The sequence below is a fragment of the Papaver somniferum genome, chromosome 8 (genome assembly GCF_003573695.1).
Source record: "Papaver somniferum cultivar HN1 chromosome 8, ASM357369v1, whole genome shotgun sequence".
NCBI classification, from domain to species: Eukaryota; Viridiplantae; Streptophyta; class Magnoliopsida; order Ranunculales; family Papaveraceae; genus Papaver; species Papaver somniferum.
This window is the reverse complement of record NC_039365.1, coordinates 165,049,011-165,055,010: the sequence shown is the minus strand read 5'-3', so window position 1 is coordinate 165,055,010 and position 6,000 is coordinate 165,049,011.

Sequence of the window (6,000 nt, the reverse complement as noted above, 5' to 3'; positions counted from 1 at the left end):
TACTATAACAACGACTAATAGCTAGACTTTGTTATCCATCATCATTGAGTGAAAATAAAATTATGCTATTTATTAGGAAATATGTGAGATGGCGCGATTGCTCATTGGGGACCACTATTCACCAATACTTGCCACTACCATAATTACACCACCACCACTACTGTTTTTACTGAAACAACTCCTACCACCACTTCGAATTAAACCATAGAGTGTTTGCCTTAACACCACTACAACCGCCACCATGGTCCACTTGTATAATTATTAGTGAATCTATCTGAGTTCATTATTTTATTTTATTTTTTGATTTCCAGAAAGTACTTCGAAAACATAAATATTATAATATTTTTCCATCATAGTGTTTGGTAAATATTTTTTAAAGTTTTTTTTATGCAACACACTTCCAAAATCTATCAACTTTGAAAAGTAGAAGAGAAAGATCTTTTAAAGGCTTCAAAAGTAAAAGCTACGATTAGCCTTAATTTTGTATTCCTATCCGTGTTTTATTTCATAAATGATAAAAATTACCCACAGATCTATATATACTATCGATCTTTATTCACTATATTTTATTCTTAAAGATAATAATTTTCTTTCAAACTATATATTATACTATAGCATCATTGTAAATTATTTAATTTATCAAAAACAAAAATAAAGGAAATATGAAATAACGTCTGAATTTTTGAAACAACAATACTTTTTAATAATAATACTAATTTTTAAATCTAATATTATTTATATATTTATTTATTTAATACTAAAAAAACTCATCATTCTTAAGCATAATAAAATACACAACAATTTTCAGAGATATGTCTATTATAGTCATTTGCCACAAAAACAAAAGTTGAACCTGATATTTTACGAAAAAGATTTGATTGGTTTTTTAATCAGCTCTAACTTAAGTTTATGTTTTGCCAAACATCAACAAAAAAAAATTGTACATGGCTCAGCATAGCAACGCACATTGGAAATACGTACAACTCACAACTAGACTAAATTAATCCTAAGCACATTGTTGATAGAATAATTTATTTACTATCATTTATAATTGACATTTATTATGGAAAATTAATAAAATATTTCTTATGAAGAATTAATGGAACGTTAGTAATAATTATTATGAAGAACTAATGGAACATTAGTAATATTGGAAGTAAATTTTAGCCGTTTGATGAACTTCTAGTCTTAATCACAACCATACTTATGACAAATAATTACAACTGTAGATTTATCTCTTGTGAGGACAAATTTGAACCGCCACTTCACTCATGGCTCTACTGATTCTGATGATACTGCTAAAGGAGGAGGTGTTCGTTTGTATCCTATTCAAGATTTCAGGTATAAATTAACACTACCTTTAGATGTGAATTTCGAAGAGGCACTTCAATTTTACGTATCTGCTTTCGATGCTGTTGTTCTACGTCGATATACTGAAAATGAAGAATATGATGTTATAGAACATGATAAAGATGATGGAACAACAAATGTAGATACTGAACATGATGAAGATGAAGAAGTTGAAGAATATATGGATTGGAAAACATGACGAAGAAATTGAAGAAGATGAAAATGAAGATGAAGAATTTGTGGATGTAGATTATGATGAAGAATATGAATATGAAGAATATATGGATGGAGATTATGATGAAGCATATGAATATGAAGAATATATGGATGGAGATGAAATCAAAGAGCATGTCGTTGAAGTTGAAGTGAGTTTGAATCCGAGAAACATGTGGAGGTGATCCGTAAAACTTTAATTTCATTCGGACGGATGTACTTTTTGGTTTCGCTTGCCTACGGGCTGTGCAAGTCTTGGTCAGGCCGGCGTAAAAACTATGTCCTATATTTGGAGTTAAAATTGTGTCCTACCCAAACCCGGTACTTGCTACTGGAAAATGGGTTTCGGTTCTCGGATGTACTTTTTGGTTTCGCAGCAACCAAGAAGAAATTCACACACAACTAGGTAAGACAATTCCTTGGATTAAATTGTGATCTGGATTCTAATCATCATATATACCCACTATTTCTCGTCCTCATCTGTTTAACATCTATTATGATCCTTTTTTTTGAGGTATTTGTTGTGATCTGTTTGCTAATATATATTTTTTTGGTTTTTTTTTTGTTTTTTTAAGTAATATCTGTTTTTGTATGTCCAGGGCTATTGGCGAAGTTGTGTTTCTCATGGAAGCTCAGACTGAGCTTGAGTTTCACTTGCGGTTTTTCTGCATATGCGGTTTCCAACAAAATCTTGTTGTGTCATTTACTTTTCCCTTCCGCAATTATAATTGTTGTTATTATAATTTAACGTAAATTACACAAACGTTAACTCCGCTTACTTGATAGTGATCCTATGGAGTTTGGTTAAGTCCGAACCTATTATCAAGTAATCACACTTTGATTGTTGTATTGTCTTGATCCCGTATCCATAGACGATCACACAAAGTGTGAATACCGATTTGTCATATTGTCTCGACTTTGTCCATAGACAATCAATTTCGGTAAAAGGACTTATAGGTGGATAATTTAAATATTGTGGTGTATTTGGGTACCCTCGTCTTTTCAGATTGGAATCCCAACGACCTACGATAGTCAAATGAGATTATTATAATAAATTAGGCTATCTTTGAAAATGTGTATACTTTCAGTTACATATACAACAAATGAAATTCAAGAAAATGATAGAAACCCCAATTATTCATACATCAAGCAATGTAAAAAAGAAAGGTTTTTTTCAAATATTGCTATCTCGGAATAGTTTGATTGGTCAGACATGGACGTTTTGGTGGAAGAAGGTTGAGAGAAAATGGAAAGTAGATTAAGCGAAAGTATATTCTTAGATTTAAAATTTTCTCTCTACAATGTATCTCACCTTCCCATTTTTATTTTTTATTTTCGTTTGCTCCAAAGTGGGGATTAGAGTTTTTAAATCTACTCATCCTACCGGATGTGAGTGAGAGAATCAATTATTCCGTTTTATGAGAAGGTATATTTGTTATTTTCAGTCGACCAAATTTCTTTGTTTTGAATTTGACTTTTGAGATGGGAAGAAGAGAATATGTAATGCAGTTTTTATCAATTAAAGAGTGTATTCATGGAGTCGATCGGCATCGTGGATTTATCAATTAGGAAGAAAAAACTGGACCGCCTTTATCTTTCCTAACTTAGCGAAGCCTCGTTTTATAATACAAAACAATGAGATAGGCGGAAAAGAATTCCTAGCTAGGGTACACCCTTGCAGTAACGACACGTTTCGTTAATAAGTCATTTTTTATGTATCGATTTTGACTCGTCATGTTCATTTTTCTGGCCATCAACCACATCTTCTACTTTATAATGTTACCCATTTTATGAAGACACAAAATTAACATAGTTTATTACTAACTGCCATCACCACCACAAAACTAATATTTCCCACGGATATTCACCAATACCACCACCATAAAAGCCACTCATCGCCATTATTTCTTCCACCACCACTAATATTATTTCCTCCATCACTAATATTACTGCCTCCACCACTCACTAACATCCGTGAACGCTTCTACCAGCCACTACTTCTTCCATTACCACCACTAATATCTATTGATATAAGTTTTATGAAATTATTTATTGATGGAAATATATATTTATTATATTAATTAAGAGAACATTTATAATGAAACATTATGAGCAATTAACGAGACACTAATTAATAAAATATTTATAATGTTTTTAAGTTATACAAACCACAACCATAGATTTATCTTTTCCCTAGACAAATCTTGACCACTCTTTATCTTGGCTAACTTGTCCAAGTTTTGTTTTATATAAAAAAAAAAAAAAAAGATTACGCGAAAGATCTTTGATTCTCATCCGTAGAAAACTTGGATGTTGTGTTTGAAATTTTCTTCCATATCACCTGGAGATTAATCTTCCAATGTAGGTTGCGTTCAAAACAATGCCATTCAATTCTTTCAAATCCAATCTTCATTACTACTTGGATGAAACTCAATAACTTCAATTCATGAACAACAATCATTTATAAGATTAATCTCTTCGTAAACAATTGTATCACAATTTCATCACAAAATACTTACTTGAAATTCTTCATATATACTCAATCTAGTTGCAAAGAGGTGTCAGCAACAGAGCTAACACAAATGCCTTGATGAATACGGGAAGATTATTGGATTTGGTAACCCAAATAATGTTCATGAATTCATCTAGGCATTTGTGTTAACTATATTGTGGACACCTTTTTGCAGTTAGATTGAGCAAATATGAAGAGTTCCGAGAAAATATTTGGTGATAAAGTTGTGGCATAATCGTTACCGGAGAGATTAGTATCATGAGTAATTGTTGTCCATGGATTGAAATTATCGATTTTCATCCGAGTAGTGATAAAGAATGGATTTGAACAAATTAAATGTCATTGATTTGAAACTGACCTGTGTTTGGAGATTATTCCAAGTACACGAAGGAAAGTCTCATACATAACATCTATATTTTTTTATATATGAGAGGAGACTCAGCAATTTAGACCTTCCCGATACTTATTTTTTTCTTTTCTTATTTACTGAATTTCCCTTTTATATCTGTAATTTAAATATTAGAGTGTTAGCAAGTAAGGGTTATGAGGGTCGAAGTGTTCTTACACTTGTATCCCTTTTACTACAAAGTGCACCATCGAGAAACAACTATGATAATCAGTATGAACAGAACAGGTGAAGTTAATATGCCACATGACCATTTTGGGATGATCTACACATCATTTTGATCAAGACTTTTCCGGCCCTCTCTTCATATGAGTTACAAATTTTCAATCACTGTGTATAACTACACCATGCCAATATTATCAAATTTTATTTTCTCAAACATTCATTCTATATTTTGATGTTAATATCCTTTACGGATAGCAAAAAAATTACACATAATATTGTTTAAATTTTTTTTAAATACTAAATTAAAGACATTCTAGGACACTAATATAGATATTTCCATTTTCTACTGACTACAAAATTCACAATTATTGATTTGTCAAATCCATTTTTGAAACAGGTTTTATTCATTTTATCATATCATAAAAAATTGAGTAGTTTTCAAAACCCAAGGATATATCTTCACCTCAGTAAATTGCGGGCCATCAGCTACCCTTATCCACCATGTACAGATGGTAAATATAAAGTGTATGATATTTTCAGCAATTAAATTGGGTGCAACTATAAGCCCAAAGCCCTAAGAGAGTTGTTGAGGTAGTGTGTCTACCCTCTCAAACAATCAAAGATCCATAGTATGAAATGAGTAGACAAACTGATCATACTAGTGATGTTTAATGATAACTTAGTAACTCTTTATTGTGTGAAATGATCAGAAAAGAAGAATAAATTTAAAAAGACTCTCTCTCATGTCTCGATCTGGCTATTTTCCTTCTCCTGCTTGTTCTCTTGCCGCCGATTCTCGCCTCCTTGATGCTTCCCAAATTCAGTTACCTTCTTCTGATTTGGTTATGTTAGATTCTTCTTCTCCTCCCTCTTATAAAGATACTCTAACTGGTGGTTCCTATGATTGGTCTATGTTAGATGATGATTCTTTTCTTGATCATTTAGATGAAAATCTTGCCTATTTGGATGTTTCTGACAATCCTTCTTTTATTCCTACTCTTTTTATTTCTTATATTCCTACTCTTTCTATTTCTTCTGCTGATCGTCGTCGTTTCACTGAGACGTACAAACGTGCTTTGATTGGGAAAGTTTTTGAAAAACGAGTTGGTTTTACGTATCTTCAAGAGAAATTTAACCAATTATGGAAGTTGGTTGGTTCTGTTCTTATCCTTGACCTAGGTTTTGATTACTTCCTTTTTCGTTTCTCTGATGTTTTTGATTTTAAAAAGGTTCTTTTTGATGGTCCTTGGTTTATTCCTGGACACTTTTTCTCTATCCAGCGTTGGAAACCTGATTTCAAACCATCTCCTGCTAAAATTACTCATGCTGTTATTTGGGCTCGGTTACCTGACCT